The following is a 20,530-nucleotide window of genomic DNA, read 5'->3' on the forward strand; positions in this document are numbered from 1 at the left end:
GTGTCAGGAAAACTAGTCATTCAAAACCATCATCGAAATCGGCGAAGTCAGTGTTCAGTAAGCAAGCTGAATAAAAAAAATTGGCCCCCAGTGAGTGCCGCAAAGAAGTGCTTCTGGCAAAAATGAAGCCGGAAAAATTGGAAAAACGTCAGAAAGCCATCAACGAAGAGCAACAGCATCAAAGAAAATGGAATAAAAAGAACAGAAAATTAAATTTAGCAGAGTTGACATCCAGAAGAAAGCAGAACCTCACTGAATTGGTGAAAAAGTTTTTACAAGCAAGAATTCGAAGTATATTATTAAGAAAACCACTAAATTAGTAGAACGCAAGCGGCAAGCTATTAGAAACATAACAGTATTGATGTTCCACAATATAAACATTTGATACTACAGTTAAAGTCTCAATCTAATTAGTTTCTTCTTTCAAACAGCAATTTAGTAGAAGTGAGCGAGAGATTTTTTTTCAAAATGACAGAACAAACTGAATTGAACTAAAAGTGGGAAAACGAAAATAAAAGCCCTAATTGAATCTTGCAAAAAAAAATCTCAAAAAAATAGCTAAATTTGATGAGCATGGGATATTAGCTAATAAAGATGATGAACTCTGCAAATTATTGTAGAGTTTGCTGCATGATGAGATAGGACAAATAAAGTAAAAGAAGAAAAAACCAGTAAAGCTCGCGCTTATAAAGAATCTAATTCCGCTTCAGAGGTCTGTGTCAGGAAAACTAGTCATTCAAAACCATCATCGAAATCGGCGAAGTCAGTGTTCAGTAAGCAAGCTGAATAAAAAAAATTGGCCCCCAGTGAGTGCCGCAAAGAAGTGCTTCTGGCAAAAATGAAGCCGGAAAAATTGGAAAAACGTCAGAAAGCCATCAACGAAGAGCAACAGCATCAAAGAAAATGGAATAAAAAGAACAGAAAATTAAATTTGAAAAAACCGTCACGAGCAAGATAATCGCTTACGAATGAAAAAAAGACGACTTGAATTGGAACGACTAATCAAACAAAATCGTGACAAAGTAGCTGAAGCATAAGTTCTTGAAACTGAATATCTCAAAGAGTCTGAAGTAGATCAGAATCTCGAGCTAGCTTCGTCGGTTGATTGTAGTTCCCAAAAGGTAAACGATTGAGTTGATCACGCACTAGGTAATCAAAAAAGACCCGACGTAGCTCCATCTTTTTCGAAGCTTATCACAGGTTAAAATACTGAAAATTATACCAATCATTACAGAAATACGTCCCATAGCGGGAAATTCTACTCGGCCATCGCCACCGAGTCAAACTCTTGGTTGTGAGCCAGAAGGTTATCTCTATCAATTAACCGTATAATTTAACGATGGCAATGGAGTCATGCACGCTATACGCGCTAATCCTGAGCTGCCATTTACGAGAAAAAAAATTCAGCCGTAACAGTAGTTACCAATAGTTTGTTGTAATTTCTCTGGACTCCACCTTTCGACCTTGATGCAACATATCCCCGTCCACAATTAATAACGTTACTCGAGCTGTTGGATATTTGCCCGCCATCTCCAATCAATAGTCTGGATACATCCCTAATGCAAATATGTCACAGACACCTGCAAATGTAGTCTGCGGAAACCAAAATTTGCTATCACTTGATATGTATAGCAATCCTGTGGCAGTGAATATCCATTCAGCAGACAATCTTCTGTTTTTAGTCAACACAAATCGCCATTCTCGACAATATTGTCCGTAGTGACCCAATGTAACCCTGGATTAATACGTGATGGTAATACAATCTGGTAAGTTGATGTTTTTCCATCCGTAACGCAATTTCTTATTATCACTTCTCGCAAGTATCAATTGGTGATACAGTGTCCTATGGGCTACCCAATCACAAACATCAGAAAATACCTACGGATAACAGCTGCAACACATTGCCTTCTTTGCCTCCACCTCTTCAGCCACAAGCCGTGACATTAAATGATTCAGTCCAATCATTGTCAACTCAAAATAGGATCCTCTTCCCGAATGGAGGCTGTCTCAGTACAATGACGACCCTCTTCAGCGGCACGAATGGTTCGGCCAGTTTTGAATTACTGTAGACGCAGCCCCTTTGAGTGCTGAAGTGATTTTAAATTAATCAAAAATCCGAGTCTCTGCGGAAAACAAGTTGTGCTTCTCCTGCTTACAAGCGAACCACGTATTCCGGCAGTATACTCAAGCGAAGAAATCCACCAAGTCAGAATATACTTTAGCACCCATATTGTACTTCTCCCTGATGCTGAACGCGTTTACCCTAATCAAATAACCGACAAAACTGACAGTCACGTAAGCCCCAACACTGGTCAAACAAGAACCAATGCGGTCCCGGATAAAGCAAAAACAAACTCTGATAGAACAAAGTTATTCAGCAAGAACTTGCTAAACGCCAGTTTGAATCACAGTTGGAGGTAAATTGCAAAATCTTCAGCGACCATTTTTCAGTCATAACATCGAAGGGGTTACTGCACATAATTAGACTCCAAGTTTCCACCGATTTCCACAACGCTGATTGCTTAACATTGTGTGACTCGGCAACTTGTCATTCCTGAAAACCATCAAATAAAATCAATCGTCTAAATCTCTCTAGCAGAGATTTGTATCCCACAGTAAATGGTATTTACACAACGACTGATGTTAGAACGAAACATGTTCAGGAGAACGTATTTTCTAACTTCGATGGATTCGAATACAGATTCGAATCAACCGCTTTCAAGAATGAGCTTAATGTCGATATTGATACCGTCAATATCCCTGCCTTACACAGCAAATATCCGTACCTTGCTCCGACTGAAACAATTGTATATAGTTACGCCGACGTAGACTTGATAATTGGTCAAGACTTCTTCCATGCAATTAGGCCTGAAGAGTATTTCAAGAGTGAACCCTATGAAAACGCATCCGATACGCTGGATCAAGAGCGGCTGAATGCCGACACCCAACAGTGTCTATTCCACTTGTTTTAGTGCAATACAGACGATGCCGAACTAGCTGGTCAACTGAAAAGCTGGTATAAAATGGAGTCATACAGCGGCTACAAACAGGTCGACCCTTGCTCCGCCGCAGTTAAGAGGGTGGCTTAATTACTTGAATAATCCACCGTCCATGATGGATCAAAATACGCTGTAGTTATGATTTGAGCAGCAGGAACTATCATGTTGCCAGACAACTACTGTTCGTCTTTGGCTCAGCTAAAACCGTTAGAAAAACTTCTAGCAACATAACCTCAGTTGGAGAATCAATATTCAAAAACTATCGAAGATAGCTTGGGTAAGGGAGACCTGGTTCACGTTCCTCATCATCGTATTCAGCATCTGCGAGTGGTATTTTCCTCACCATCTTGTGGTGAACCCAATCAAACCTGGTAACGTGAGGCCAGATTGTTTTCAACGGGTTGTCTAAGTTTCACGGAACGTCCTAAATCAAATTGTTGCTAGTAGTAAGCCACCTACTGCAGAACCTTATGTTTGTTCTCTTCTGTTTTCGTTAACATCAACTTACCGTATCGTCTGGCACTGAAGCTATGTTCCTACCTTGGGACCCCTTACAGAGGATCAACCTTCCTTAAAGATTCTGTGGCGGGAGGACCCCACGGCCGATGTGGTTGTACATTCTAGATTGTTGAGATAAGTCCTCACTTGTTCTTGGTCTGAAATGAGGCCATATCAAAGACACTTGGGTCGTAAGCCTTGGTGTGAACCGTGAACTTAAAATTTCGATAACACATTGAAGTGTGTTAGGTTTTGTATCTTCCACTTTTGACCCCATAGATCTCCTAACGCACTATATCTCGAGAGCGCGATAGTTGTTGAAAGTAATCGGGTGCATTTACGACCAACAAAGGAATGATGGGCTACCCATTGAAACCAAAACAAAATTTCTCTCCTGGCACACTAGTTTGCCATCGCTAGGAAAAATGAGAATAAAAGCATAGTTGTTTTACCGCGCCAGATAAATGTGTCGAATTACACTTGTTCGATGACAGCTCAGAAAACTTTTTTCATGCAGTAGCTTCTGTTCGTGACCGGGTGAAAATTTCAATCAAAACAGAGATCATCTTCTTCTTTGGGAAAACAAGAGTTGCGCCTATGAAAGCGCTTTTCATCCCAAAACTTGAACTACAGGCCGCGTTACTCGATACCCGCTAGAAGAAAGATATCCTCAAAGCTCAACCATTCCTGTGTCGAAAACGTGCATGTGGACTGATCCAGCAATGTGCTCTAGTGGTTGTATTTGGATAGTAAGCAACCCGTTTTCGTTACAAACACGATAAGAGAAATTCTGGAAAGTACGGCCGTAGACCACTGGTTTCTCGTTTTGAGTGTGGACAAACCTGCTGATACGCAAACCAGAGGAATTCCAGCAGAGTTTTCAAAAACGAGCAGCTGGGTGATCGAACCAAATTTTCTGAAAAATAGGGAATGGCCTTTCAAGCCGAGCATAGATGTACTCAAAAAGATCAACTTGGCTGGTCTTGCGTGTGACCTCAACGAAGCTTTAGAGCAAGCCTGTTATTTTGCAAACGTTGTACAAAAACATAAACAACCCAATATATTTGCCTGGGCGAAAATTCAGCTCTTTTCGTAGACTCCAGCGAGTGATTGCCTTTATGCCAGACTGAGACTTATACACCGGCATTACCGCAATAATATCAAAAAAACCTCGATTCAGCTAAATTAGAAATTGTCTTACAAAGCTTTTTGTTGCTTTCCGAACAGGAATCACTCAAAGTGGAATGTTTTTCTTCTGTCCACTGACAAAACCGTCAAAAAGTCTAGCCGTACTGCTCAGTATGCACCGTTTTTTGGTCCTGCGTGTCTCATCTGTTCAATAGGGTGAAATCTCCGCTGACCGAATCTGACACAGAACATCCAATAATCATCGATGGAAGACATTTTTTCGTGAAATTGTTAAAGAGTGACTTTCACTTTCGTTATCCACACCAGTTCTTAGACTATCTTAGATTTATTTATCTTAGACTTTGCCATCTTAAACCTTCGCTCGTGATTCAAGTCCATTGCTTTACATGTAGGAAGCGCAAAGCCAAAATTGTCACACTTATGCTGGCAGATCTTTCTGTTGAAGTCTTGGATACCGCTAGCCTTCCTTCACAACATGTGGAGTTGATCTCATTTTTGGACTTTTGTACGTCACCATCATTAGAAGTTCTGAGAAGCGATGATGCTTCCTTTTGCATGTATGAACACAAGTGCTTAACATATTGAGATTGTCTCATCCATGAACACGAAATCATATGTTATGGGAAACGAAAGATTTTCTGCCCCTCGTGGTACTCCATCAGCCATTTGGCCCGATAACGGCACCAATTTTGTGGTAGTCGAGAAAAAAATCTTGAATTGTATTCAACCGTGGAACGCACAAGCGCCAGCAGGGTTTTATGAAAAATGGTATAAAATTAAAATTTAACCATCCGGCAGCCCCTGCATAACTGTATTTCATGGGAACGTCTCGTTCGGTGTTGAAAAAGAGTAGAAGACTGTAGAAAAAATCACTCTCAAAAACCTTGAAACAATTTTCTGTCTCGTAGAACAATAACCGAACGCTCGCCCTATAACATTGGTAGGTGCAAGTCGTGATGTCTCTGAGGTGTTAACTTCTAGCTATTTTTTGTTTGGCCTAAATGGTGTTAGCTTCCCTTCTCTCTTCTTCTAGGAGCACTTCGACCATCGAAAGCAATTTTTACCAGTGCAAATTCACATCAACTCAATTTGTATAAACACAATTTGAGTGAACGCAGTAAATGCCACCCCGATAAATGAAGTTAATTCAAAAACAGTGGGTTTGATGTGGAAAATTCACGAATGCAGCCCAAGAAAACTACCCTTTGGCTCGCAATAAAACCCTTAATTACGGAAAAGATAATATAGCCCGATCCGCCGTAGTCACGAACCGCTCTGAGGAACTAACTCGACCGACCATAAATTACCCACCCGTTTTTGCTCCTTTGAGGGAGGAAGATGTTCGCGCTTAAATTAATGACGTCATATGAAGCGAAAGTTATAAAGCTGAAATTAGATTTTCTAAAACAGGCAGATTATCCGATAAGACTGGTTTGTCCGATTAAGATCAGCTTGACATCAAAAATGTTTGCTAGATTTTGTAATCGTTGAGAATGTTTTTGAGTTCTTGTTAACAGGAAATTGCTTACCTTGTATTCAAGATAGCTTTTATTTACTGTTAATCTGTTTAAAATTGCCAATAACTTACAGATGTTGAAGCAGGTTTTTTTTAGCCCAAGTCTTACTGGGTACGAGAGTGTATCACAAGTCGCAAAACGCTGACAACAAAAATTCTATAGAAAGTATGTGCCCTCGGTTTCGGAAGCTCTTTGTAAGTTCTTAATATGTTTATGAAATTTGGAAACCGCATGAATTTCTAACTTTCTGATTTAGAAGAAATTGTTAATATGATTGTCACCAAAACTCAATCTAACTCTAATGTTTTTTTTTAATATGAATACATCAATTTTTCTTCAAAGAATTCATTTTCCTTGCATAGATTTGCTTCAAGTAGTGAGAAAAAATTTCTTATTAATCATTAAGAAAAAAATTGTTTTCGCACAGTTACAGTGAGGGTAGCTTTAATAGTTTACAACCATACTGACGTTTTAAATGCATGGGAGACCACCATTTCATCTTTTTTAAAATCGCTCTCACACTACGATGGTGATGTGAACCTTGTAGTTTGGTTTCTGCTTCGTTTAAGCAAGCTGAAACTCGTCGAGCTTTTGAAATTTCTCAAACGAAATGATCCCTGTTTGGTCATACTACAAAAAGTACCCTACCTTAGTAGTTCTTATCATATTCTTAGGAATTTTTCGCTACCCTATAATTTCCCAAAAAAAATCTATGAGAAGAAAGTGTTTCCCAAAAATCAACGCAAAATTTAAAAAAATTTTAAAAATCGTCTAAATTATTCGGAATGTGTTTCTATACAATTTCATTTGTTTATCGAATAAATGCATATAAAAATTCCAGATTGATGATTTTATAAGTTCAGTTAATACGTTTTTGTAATGTTCTCTTTGATTGCGGATATTGTTTGTAGTGGTTATTAGGAAAATTAAATTTAAAAAAAATTGTTGGAAAAGTTCATATTTTTCAATTTTTTGGTAAGAAAAGTCATATCTTAAATTTTTCTTAAAGAGAAACAAACGTGTAAGAAGGGTGCACAGGAAGAGTGGAGGTGGTTATGGGAAAAAAATTGGAATCTTTGTCGGCAATATTCGGACCAATTAAAAATTATGAGCTGCCCAAAACTGTATTAAGCAAAAAAAAACATGAGAGTACGTTATGGAAACGCGTCCTTCCTCTTCCCACTAAAACCTAGGATATACTGGCGCCTAAAAAGTTTTCTAGAGTTAGTCAACAAACAGATGCGGTGAAATAGTACAAAGTGGGACTCTTTGGAATAAATTATTTAGAAAAAAAAGAATTGGGGGTGGGGGAGAATTTGCTGCTTAGAAAAAAAGATAAGGTTGACCTCATGGAATATTGACCAAAACCCTTTAAAATTTTTTGATTATGCATTGTTTGTCAATGTCACCAAACATAACTAAAATCCGTTGGCATTTCGAGTTTGTGTTCAAATCTGTGCTAACTGCATTTCCTATGCTTAACAAGACTGCTCGTATCAGGATGTTCCGACTAACTTTTAAGGTCTATGGAGCAGTATTAACTTGAAAAAATTAAGTATATTTCGCGCTATTAACGCGTTAACGGAGATTGAATCCGTCTTTAAAATCCTTCCAAATTTTTTGAAGGAAGCTGATTGCAATTATTGCTTGTTACTAGGGGCAAAATCTATCGTTTTGTACTTTAAATGGCGTGTGAGGTAGTGATTTTCACAAAAAATCTCAAATTTCGATTTAAAAATTCATTTAAAAAAAAAGATGAAATATATTTTTATTTTAGTTAACTTTTCAATTTATTACTCCTCCTTTGATCTTAAACATTCAGGGCTTCACCCTGATACGAGCAGTCTTGTTCTTCCGACTTTCTTAACGAAAGTAACGGAATATTTGTGCTCGGGTTATGTTTTTTTCTTCAGATAAACTTCGTCTTTTTAACTAGCCATTTTTGACAGAACGATTTTTATAACATTCAAAGGGTATTGTTGTCTTGAGCTCAATTTTGAAAAGATAATTTAGCTGTGATCATTTTTTTGTAAAGTTATGGGGGTTTAAAGATTGGTGTTTTGGCCAACTTGCGACAATTAACGCACAATATATTTCGCGCTATTCACGCGTAAGCGGAGATTTAATCCGTCTTAGAAATCTTTCCAAATTGGTGGAAGGAAGATTTTTTGCCATAATTGATCTGTTACCATGAGTGAAAATTATAATTTGGACAATATATGGCATGTGGGTTTACGATTTTCAAAAAAAAAATTCCGTTTTCAGAATTTTTTTTTAGATTTAATTTTTTTTATGTTATTACTGCTCCATAAACCTTAAAAGGCTGTCGAAACCTTCAGGACTTCAAATTTATACGAGCAGTCTTGCTCTTTTTGACTTGGACGCAAATTGAACAAAACACCCAAAAAATAGTTTTAAATGCTTTAAAAGGCAAATTGCTTTTATCTTTTTCACGAAAATAATCAAATTCAAAAAAGTTTGAGGAGCAAAGAACAAAGAAATTGGTTGAAATCTTTTAAAATATTGGTTGAAGCCATTATGACAACCGTAACATTCAATTTAACAGCAATTTTTCTGTGCAAGTTTTTTTTGACGAAAAAAAGGTATGAACATGCAGCTAGGAATTGTTTTTCCATTGCTTCATTTTTTCCCAGTTTCATTTTTTTGTATCTTTGTTTCTTGCACCTGCTGAAATGAAGCCCGTAAAAATGAGAGTAACTTCCTAGACACCATTTGCTCTTGTTCTTCATCTCAGAAAAATATGTTTAATGAATTCACTGATTTCTCTTTTCTGCAACTACAGCAATTTTCTTTTTTTTTGTGTTTCATTTAAACTCACTGAATTTCATGGAACAATTTTTTTTCAAAGTTTCAAACCATTATAGTTGTTTTAAAGTTTCATTTTATTTGTATAGATATTTTTTTTGAGCTTACACAAAAATTGTTCATGGTTTTTCTAAATGTTTTTTTTCGACTTTCGTAACGAATCAAATCGAGTTTTTTTCTTCAAACAAATTTCGCTTTTTTAAATAGCCATTTTTACCCTTTTTTTTTTATTATTGAAAAAAATTGTTTTCTTGAACAAACTTTAAAAAAGTGAAACAAATTCAGCCTGTTGCCACATGAAAAAAAAAAGTTTTTGTTTTCCTGAAGTTTAGATTTTAGTGCTCTCTTGTCGGTCCACGGGATCTCAAAAACCTGAGACCAGTGGACCGACAAAAGAGCACTGAAATCTAAATTTAAAAAAATTACAAGAGTCAATATTCCCATTTGGCAACAGGCTGAATTTTTTGAAATTTTCAAATTTTTTCACAATTGATTTCAATAGAAGTCGTTCTTAAACTGTGAAAAAACGTTTAAACTCAAATTTTAATTGATTTTGAATTCTAATGATCATAACGAATAGTTTTCAACTGTTGAAAGTTTTAACCTTATAATTTGGATATTTCATTACGAGGCCAAACTGCGCCTTTTGTGAATTGTACGCAAAAATCAGATTTGTCGGGGAGTCCGCAACATCTTTAATTTTCTTTGATCTTTCTGCTGTTTTGGATTGCAACGACAAATATCTAAATCACTGTTTTGCTCAAAATTGCTCCAAAAACAGGCAGTTTTAAGGAATTCGCAACAAAATATGGGGAATCCGGAACCAGTTTGTTGAATTCGAGAGCAAATTTTATTATATGTGTTTTGTACACTTGAGCTGTTGCGGAATCCGCAACTGTAAGTGGACTTTGCAAATTGTAAGCGGATTCCGCAAATTGTTTGTGAAATCTTCAAATTATAAGTGGAATCCGCATAAATTTGCGGAATCTATTTTTATTTGCGGAACCCGCTTAAACTTGCGGAATTGCAAACAACTATCTATAGTCGCTGGTTGCCGAATCCGCAACAAAATCAATTTGACGGCAGAATCTATTTTACAGGTAATTGTACACGGAGTCCACTGGAATTTTGTAAGTGTATTCCACTTACAATTTGGAACAAGTTTAAAGACTAGTGTCTGGAATCCAGAAACATACAGGCACAAAATAGTGCGGCTATCCAGTGCACAGTGTGGCCTCGTAATGATTTTCTAAAGGGAAATTAAATTTATTTCAATCTATTTTTGATCCTATTTTTGTTTACTTTGTTTTGAATTAAAATCCATTTCAATCGCTTAAAATGGAATTTTTTTACGTTTTCTAATCATTTAAATTCAAGGTTGCCTCTAAATTTCTTTTAATTGATTCTTCTTTTGACGTGATGCTTCTCAGCAAAGTTTTAATCTTAAAAAAAGATAAATTTTATCAGTTTTCATTTCAAATCATGTATATTTTATTTCATTCGTTATATTACAAAATTATAATTTGGACATTATATGGCAAGTGGGTATATGATTTTCAAAAAAAAATTCGGTTTTCAGATTTTTTTTTTTAATTTAACTTTTTTATGTTATTATTGCTCCATAAACCTTAAAAGGCTGTCGAAACCTTCAGGACTTCAAATTTATACGAGCAGCCTTGCTCTTCTTGAATTGGACGCAAATTGAACAAAACACCCAAAAAAATAGTTTTAAATGCTTTTAAAGGCAAATTGCTTTTATCTTTTTCACGAAAATAATCAAATTTGAAAAAATTTGAGGAGCAAAGAACAAAGAAATTGGTTGAAATCTTTTAAAATACTGGTTGAAGCTATTATGACAACCGTAACATTCAATTTAACAGCAATTTCTCTGTGCAAGTTTTTTTTGACGAAAAAAAAGGTATGAACATGCAGCTAGGAATTGTTTTTCCATTGCTTCATTTTTTTCCAGTTTCAATTTTTTGTATCTTTGTTTCTTGCACCTGCTGAAATCAAGCCCGTAAAAATGAGAGTAACTTCCTAGACACCATTTGCTCTTGTTCTTCATCTCAGTAAAATTTGTTTAATGAATTCACTGATTTCTCTTTTCTGCAACTACAGCAATTTTCGTTTTTTTTTGTGTTTCATTGAAACTCACTGAATTTCAAGGAACAATTTTTTTTCAAAGTTCCAAACCATTATAGTTGTTTTAAAGTTTCATTTTATATGTATAGATTTTTTTTGAGCTTACATGAAAATTGTTCATGTTTTTCTTATTGTTTTTTTCGACTTTCGTAACGAATCAAATCGAGTTTTTTTCTTCAGACAATTTTCGCTTTTTTAAATAGCCTTTTTTGACTTTTTTTTCTTATTATTATCGAAAAAAATTGTTTTCTTGAACAAACTTTAAAAAAGTAAAACAAATTCAGCCTGTTGCCCCATGAAAAAAGTTTTTGTTTTCCTGAAGTTTAGATACTAGTGCTCTCTTGTCGGTCCGCGGGATCTCAAAAACCTGAGACCAGTGGACCGACAAAAGAGCACTGAAATCTAAATTTAAAAAAATTACAAGAGTCAATATTCTCATTTGGCAACAAGCTGAATTTTTTGAAATTTTCAAATTTTTTCACAATTGATTTCAATAGAAGTCGTTCTTAAACTGTGAAAAACGTTTAAACTCAAATTTTAATTGATTTTGAATTCTAATAATGATAACGAATAGTTTTCAACTGTTGAAATTTTTAACCTTCTTATTTGGATATTTCATTACGAGGCCAAACTGTGTCTTTTGTGAATTGTACGCAAAAATCAGATTTGTCGGGGAGTCCGCAACATTTTTAATTTTCTTTGATCTTTCTGCTGTTTTGGATTGCAACGACAAATATCTAAATCACTGTTTTGCTCAAAATTGCTTCAAAAACAGGCAGTTTTGCGGAATTCGCAACAAAACATGGGGAATCCGGAACCAGTTTGTTGAATTCGAGAACAAATTTTTTTATATGTGTTTTGTAAACTTGAGCGTAAGAATTATATCACAGGATAAAAATTATATCACAGGAAGCCTCTTACGCAGCTCAACAAAGTTTAAGAAGGCTTAAATTTCCAAAAATTTGCGCAAATTGTATAAAATTTATTTTTAAACAGAGATTCTGGGTTTTATATAGTAAAAATCACCTTTATTGACTATCAAGTGAAAATTTTAATTTATACTGGTTTTTGGAGGTTTAACCCTTCTTGGATCTTGTTGAACTGCATAAGAGGCTTCCTGTGATATAATTTTCATATCAATTAACAAAGTAGTTTCAGCGTAATTCTTGATTAATTAAAAAAGCCAAAATGACCCATTTTTGTGGTAAAATTTTTGTTGAGAATTTTGGAGAAAAAATGGCACCATATTAATTCTGGTGAAATTCTAAGCATTTTTTGTCAACTTCACTTTTTGTCTAATCTTAACCCAATTTGAGAAAAACGCGTTTGAAAATTCAATTTTTGTTCGTTTCGTCCGGATAATTTAAATCAGCACTGTACATAATTTTGTTAATTATAACATTTTTAATTGAACATTGATTATAAGTTAATAGATTACAAACTACAAATCATATATTTTTTTTGTGATTGATTAGGACTTGGATACGGATAGCGTTTCATTTTGAAAGAACTATGGTAAAAGGCTTAAAAATGATTTTCTGAAGTATCTGAGCTGTCTAGAAGAAGTGTAGAACACTATAATCTGAACTATCTACTAAAATTAAGTCTAGTCTGATCAAAAATATAGACATTAAAGCTACCACAAAGAAAACTTTAAGTCAAGTCAGATCAGACAAGCCGGCAATAAATGTATTTTTGACTCTTGCCCGAGTTTTTTTGCACAGTCGATACGTTTTGCTAACGTGTAAGAAAATTGCACAGGAAGAATTGTGTTGGTTGTTGGGAAAATTTTTGAGAAATTTTTGACTGTTTTAGACGAATTTACAATTATGAGCTGCTCAAACCGTAATTAGCGAGGAAAACCTATGAGTACTTTGTGTAAAAATGCTGAGAAAAAGTGATATAGAACTTTATGAAAAAAGCTTTGTTACACCTCATTAATGACCAAAACTTTCAAAAATTTTTTAATTGTGAAATGATTGTCAATGTTACCCAACATTGCTTACATCCGACGGAATTTCGTGTTTGTGTTGAAATGTTTGCTAGCTGAATTTCCGATATTGCCTCTCCGAAAATTAATAACCAGTGAACTAGGAAAAACGCTTGAGAAGTTCGGCGAAAATATGTAAAAACAGGAAATTATAATTCATAAGAATTTTTCAAGCCTTCAACTTAACGTTTAATTATTCGCAGATATTCAAAGGTCTATTGTTGCTTGTGCTGAAGTATTCAAAGGAAGTTGCTAATTTGGTACTACAGCATTCAACACCGACTTTTTGTAACAATTTTTTTGAAATTTTTTTTCGACAGCGAGATAGGATTGTTGATATTTTCTTCTTGAATTGAACGCAAATTGGACGAGACACCCAAAAAATATTTTTAAATGCGTCAAAGAGCAATTTGCTGTTATATTTTTTACAAAAAAAAAAATTCAAACGAAATTTGAGCAGCAAAGAAATTTAGTTTCATTCAGGCCCGTGTTTCATCCTAATCTCTTTGTGAAGAAACAAATAAACAAAAATAAAGAGTTTTTCTAGGGATTTAGTAATGTAGGTAGTTTTGCATCACCATAAAAAACTCAGCAAATTCAGCCTGTTGCCCCATGAAAAAAATATTTTGTTTTCCTGAAGTTTAGATACTAGTGCTCTCTTGTCGGTCCGCGGGATCTCAAAAACCTGAGACCGGTGGACCGACAAAAGAGCACTGAAATCTAAATTTAAAAAAATTACAAGAGTCAATATTCCCATTTGGCAACAGGCTGAATTTTTTGAAATTTTCAAATTTTTTCACAATTGATTTCAATAGAAGTCGTTCTTAAACTGTGACAAACGTTTAAACTCAAATTTTAATTGATTTTGAATTCTAATAATCATAACGAATAGTTTTCAACTGTTGAAATTTTTAACCTTCTTATTTGGATATTTCATTACGAGGCCAAACTGTGTCTTTTGTGAATTGTACGCAAAAATCAGATTTGTCGGGGAGTCCGCAACATTTTTAATTTTCTTTGATCTTTCTGCTGTTTTGGATTGCAACGACAAATATCTAAATCACTGTTTTGCTCAAAATTGCTTCAAAAACAGGCAGTTTTGCGGAATTCGCAACAAAACATGGGGAATCCGGAACCAGTTTGTTGAATTCGAGAACAAATTTTATTATATGTGTTTTGTAAACTTGAGCGTAAGAATTATATCACAGGATAAGAATTATATCACAGGAAGCCTCTTACGCAGCTCAACAAAGTTTAAGAAGGCTTACATTTCCAAAAATTTGCGCAAATTGTATAAAATTTATTTTTAAACAGAGATTCTGGGTTTTATATAGTAAAAATCACCTTTATTGACTATCAAGTGAAAATTTTAATTTATACTGGTTTTTGGAGGTTTACCCTTCTTGGATCTTGTTGAACTGCATAAGAGGCTTCCTGTGATATAATTTTCATATCAATTAACAAAGTAGTTTCAGCGTAATTCTTGATTAATTAAAAAAGCCAAAATGACCCATTTTTGTGGTAAAATTTTTGTTGAGAATTTTGGAGAAAAAATGGCACCATATTAATTCTGGTGCAATTCTAAGCATTTTTTGTCAACTTCACTTTTTGTCTAATCTTAACCCAATTTGAGAAAAACGCGTTTGAAAATTCAATTTTTGTTCGTTTCGTCCGGATAATTTAAATCAGCACTGTACATAATTTTGTTAATTATAACATTTTTAATTGAACATTGATTATAAGTTAATAGATTACAAACTACAAATTATATATATTTTTTTGTAATTGATTAGGACTTGGATACGGATAGCGTTTCATTTTGAAAGAACTATGGTAAAAGACTTAAAAATGATTTTCTGAAGTACCTGAGCTGTCTAGAAGAAGTGTAGAACACTATAATCTGAACTATCTACTAAAATTAAGTCTAGTCTGATCAAAAATATAGACATTAAAGCTACCACAAAGAAAACTTTAAGTCAAGTCAGATCAGACAAGCCGGCAATAAATGTATTTTTGACTCTTGCCCGAGTTTTTCTGCACAGTCGGTACGTTTTGCTAACGTGTAAAAAAATTGCACAGGAAGAATTGTGTTGGTTGTTGGGAAACTTTTTGAGAAATTTTTGACTGTTTTAGACGAATTTACAATTATGAGCTGCTCAAACCGTAATTAGCGAGGAAAACCTATGAGTACTTTGTGTAAAAATGCTGAGAAAAAGTGATATAGAACTTTATGAAAAAAGCTTTGTTACACCACATTAATGACCAAAACTTTCAAAAATTTTTTGATTGTGAAATGATTGTCAATGTTACCCAACATTGCTTACATCCGACGGAATTTCGAGTTTGTGTTGAAATGTTTGCTAGCTGAATTTCCGATATTGCCTCTCCGAAAATTAATAACCAGTGAACGAGGAAAAACGCTTGAGAAGTTCGGCGAAAATATGTAAAAACAGGAAATTATAATTCATAAGAATTTTTCAAGCCTTCAACTTAACGTTTAATTATTCGCAGATATTCAAAGGTCTATTGTTGCTTGTGCTGAATTATTCAAAGGAAGTTGCTAATTTGGTACTACAGCATTCAACACCGACTTTTTGTAACAATTTTTTTGAAATTTTTTTTCGACAGCGAGATAGGATTGTTGATATTTTCTTCTTGAATTGAACGCAAATTGGACGAGACACCCAAAAAATATTTTTAAATGCGTCAAAGAGCAAATTGCTGTTATATTTTTCACAAAAAAAAATTCAAACGAAATTTGAGCAGCAAAGAAATTTAGTTTCATTCAGGCCCGTGTTTCATCCTAATCTCTTTGTGAAGAAACAAATAACCAAAAATAAAGAGTTTTTCTAGGGATTTAGTATTGTAGGTAGTTTTGCATCACCATAAAAAACTCTACGATGATTTCATAATTAGAAACCGATGAATGTAAAAGGCTTCTTACAAGTTTAGGTATTCCGTGCACTGTAGTTTTTGAGATCCGGATGACCGACAAGAGAGCACCAAAATCTAATTCTAAAGAAAACACAAGCATAACCCCCATATTTTTTTCCATGTGGTAAACGACTGAATTTTTAAAAGTTTTTAAGACTGTTGATAATGATAAAAAATAAAGCCATAATCCGGATGATTTTCAGTTTTGGCCAAGCGAAACCGGTTTCATGCCAAATAATCTCTTACCATTTTTTTCCTTGCAAAGTTATCCCACGCAAAGTATCCGATCTGATTAATTGAAAATATTAAAATGTCGCTATAGAAAATTTAAAGGAAGTAAAACCAAGATGCCGCAATTGAACAAACTGATCAAAGCAATACTAACTTTTGATAAAGTGCGCGCAATCAAATTCAGTTCAAATCGTGAAACTTCCTTTACACATTTTAAATCCATCAATCTTTTGAACTATTAAAGCAATAAGCTATGACTTTCTAAGCTCACTTGGTATGATGGTTAAAAATTATAACTGTTGGTCTAAAGATTATCCGGTCGTTTTATGGTGGATCAGAAGTCTTAGTTCGAAATTGATAAAAATTATCCCTTGAACCCCAAAGATAAACCCTGTACTGGGTGACTGGAATGGGGGCGGGGTGAGGGAAAGGGCAAAAATTTTGGGTGCATATACAAAACAGTCCCATACACAACAGGCCAATACAAAATAGTCCAAAAACTCATGTAAGGAAGGGAAAAATCAGTCCAATACAAAACAGTCCGCTTTAAAGTCGACAATGGGCGGCAATAACCGGCTCTAAATTTCGTATTAAGTCCTATCCTCTGTTGGCAAATTCGCAACACGTTAGCGCGACTGCGGCGGTCACTTCTTTGTTGTTGATGTTTGTTGAATAAAGAACAATTTTTGGCTACCAGCTTGTTAAAACAATTATTGCTTGGGACTGTTTTAGATCGGATTGTTTTCTATCTGACTGTTTTTTGGTTCAATTTCATGCTTTTCCGAATTGTTTTGTATTTGATTGTTTTGTATGGAACTGTTTTGTCAATTGTGGTTTTGTCATTTGTGACAGACCATTGTGGTTTTGGCCTCTATCACCTCCCAAAAAATGGTGGATGCCTCTGCGATGGCTATCGAGCCAAAACTTTCTTGTTTTTCAGAAAATCAATTGAAAACGACCCCTAAAACAATTAAGCATCCTAAGATAATTGAAAAATAGAAATCTGGAAGAGTTCAGCCAGCCTTCAACTGCATTTGTAGTTCGGAAGAGACATAACACCGCGTTGTCGTAATGGTTCCATGGAGTTCACCAGAATAAAGCGTTCAAATTTTCCTTGTTCCCGAGAATAATTAATCTCTCGTTGTCCATTTTTCCGCTATCATTTTAACAAAAAGGCAAATATTTGCCGTTAATGTCGAAATGACTGTCTGTTGATGAAATCACTTCGAGTGGTTTCTCCGTTTCAGTCCGATTGAGGGTTCTTGAGAAGGCTGAATTGCTGGATTATCGTTCATTGTCTTGAGGCTAGCTGCTATCAACTGAGTGTTTACAGGATTTATTTATGATTTTGAGGGTTCTTTCAGCTGACTAACTAACTGCCTTGCTTCTACGCGACCAGAGTTATACTCATGGCTTTGCTTGTAATTAAAAGATATGATGGTTTCGTCGCGTGTTATGAGAGACATTGTACATTTATGTGACAACCATTTTGCACAACGCCAGTGACTGGGAGATTTTGTGTCTCGCTTTTTTAAGGAATTCGTTTGCCCATCCAAATTATGCAATATTTTGTTGTAGAATCTACACTTTGTTCTTGATAAAATCGGTCATATTTGTGTTCATTGTATTGGTGCTATGTGTGTATTGATATATCTCTGCGTTGTGTTTCATTAACAAGTTTTTCTCATTTTCGACTCCTTTAACAGGTTGAAAAACAAAATTTCATCCCTAGAAGCAAGTTTCTTACCAACCACACTATCTCTATGTGGCGTCTCAAATAAACTGAGGCAGCTGAAATGAGATTCTTTTTAATTGTGATATAGAGATATGCAGCAATCCTTTGTAATTTTTATCTTAAAGTTACTTTTAATCACTAATGGTATATTTTAATAGACGTGGGCTCCAATGTCATGAGCTATTGTGATCATGGGGATATACTGCTATGGGATATTTTGTATGAGATACATTTTGCTGTCACCGCGAGTCCAGTTGTAAGCATTAAAAATCAATTAAATTATGATTTTAATAGAAGTCGTTCTTTTATTGTGAAAAACTCTATTAAACTCAAAAGTTAATTGATAATGAACTCCTATAATCATATCAAACCATCTTCAACCGTTGAATTTTTAATCATATTTTTTCGATTTTTATTCGATCGGATTTTAATTTATTATTTTCAGATTCATTTGAAATACAATTTGTTTTAATCGATTAGAATGGATAATCCCTTTTTGTAATCATTTATCTTCGAGGTTGCCTCTAAATTTCGTTTAATTAAGTCTTCTAGTGATGTTATGCTTCTCAGCAAATTTTTAATCTTAAAATAACAAAAATTACCAGTTTTCAATTCAAATCAAATATATTGCATTCCATTTTTTTGTTTTTAAATTTTGGTTGAATACGCAACTTTTGTTTTCTTGAGTTTATCACCTAAATAAATATGAGCAAAACGATTTTTTTTCGATGATTTTTTTGGAGTTAATTTTACCTCTTTACGACAATCTATTGATCAAATTGAGTTGATAACTTTGAAAATTTTGATTCTGATAGAACTTTGGTTTGAAAACATTTCGACGAAACAAGAGATTAAAATCATGCAAACTGATTTTAAGAGTTTTGGTGTATTAACTGTAATCCATTATTTTTGAGTGAAATTTTGTGCTGTCTGTGATCTTCAAAGTCTCAGTGATTACCTGCTTTCTTGCCTCTCAAGTTCTTGAAATTGTCACGAGTATTTTATCTATGAATCCTTCTACTACCGTATTTTGTTAATTAAAATTTTTTAATTGTCACAATTTTTACATGAATTTGAGTTATAGTTGATTACAAGTCAAAAAATTACAAATTATAAATCTATTTTATTAAAAATGATTCAGCTTAAATGGATATGGATAGCGTTTATTCTTGAAAGAACAGGTAAAAGGCTTTGAAATGAAGTATTTTGAGTTGTCTAGAAACAGTATAGAAAACTGGAATCTCAGCTATCTACTAAAAATAGTTCTAGTCTGATCACGAATTCTTATTTTAATGCTCTCACACAAAGAACTTTAAGAAAAGTCAGATCAGACAAAAACGATGTAAAACAGAACTCGAGCAAAAACACACATATTGAACAGTTTTTTTTTCATTTTTCAAGGTATTTGTATAACATCAAAGCTAAAGTCATAACGTATTTCTAATTATGAAAACGCAATCTCTATTTTGATTTTTTTTTTTCAATTTTGTTAGAAAGATTACCGTATACTTCAGTTTTAAATAAAGATTTCGAGTCCTTTCAGTTTTCACTTTTTTTTGATAATGCAATCACATCCGCTATCTCATCGACTGTTTCCATTAGGAAGATCTATTAGACATGATGAAAGCATAGTGATTGAAGTTTACACAACAGAAGTAGTTTGTTCTAAATAGAGCACTTCTGACCACCCTCAAAGAAACTATTCAAAAGAAACAAAAGTTATCAATACGAGGCCAAACTTTGCGCAAGATAGGCGCATAATTTGGTGTGTGAAAGTAACTGGAATCTAGAGACAAGTCTATAAAATAATTGGAAATTTTGTTGGCACGATCAGAAGAAAAAAAAGTGCAAAAAGATCGGGGAGAGCATTTTTTGCTGAGTTCGCTTACAATACACAAACAACACAGTTTGGACTCGTTTGAGCTTTCGAGCTTCTTTCATAGACCTTTCTGTACGATGGAGAATTTTCTGAAACACGTTTTTTTGTAAATCTTCATACTCAACTACACCAACATCTCGCACGGTGAAACAAAAATTTAGAAAAAAAATTAGTTATTTTCACAGTTCTTAGTTTAAAGAGCTTCAAAATAGGATCCATCTCCATCTACTCTGAAAAAGAAGAGCAGGTTGGTTTTCGCAAAAACAATGAAAATTCTTGGCATATGTGAAAGTTATTGAATCATTGGCGAAAATTGCGTGTTACATAATCAAAACTGCCCCTGAAAAAAGTGAAAAAAAGCAGACATTTTTCGGAATTCCAGAAATAGTGTGAGAATCATGAATGGATTCCAGACCACCGAGCCTGATACCGAGAAAAATACTTCGTCGGCGTTTTTGAACTTCACTTTTAAAATTTTGGGAAAACTCATGTACGAACTTATATTCTGATACATTCTCCTATCAATTTTATTCGTTTAACAAGATGTGAAGAAAAAACAAGTGACTAAAACATGTGTTTTTTTCACAAGAAATTTGACACAGTTGATTTCACATATTGATTGAAGTGATA

Source organism: Symsagittifera roscoffensis, chromosome 7, assembly GCF_963678635.1.
Source record: "Symsagittifera roscoffensis chromosome 7, txSymRosc1.1, whole genome shotgun sequence".
NCBI lineage: Eukaryota > Metazoa > Xenacoelomorpha > Acoela > Convolutidae > Symsagittifera > Symsagittifera roscoffensis.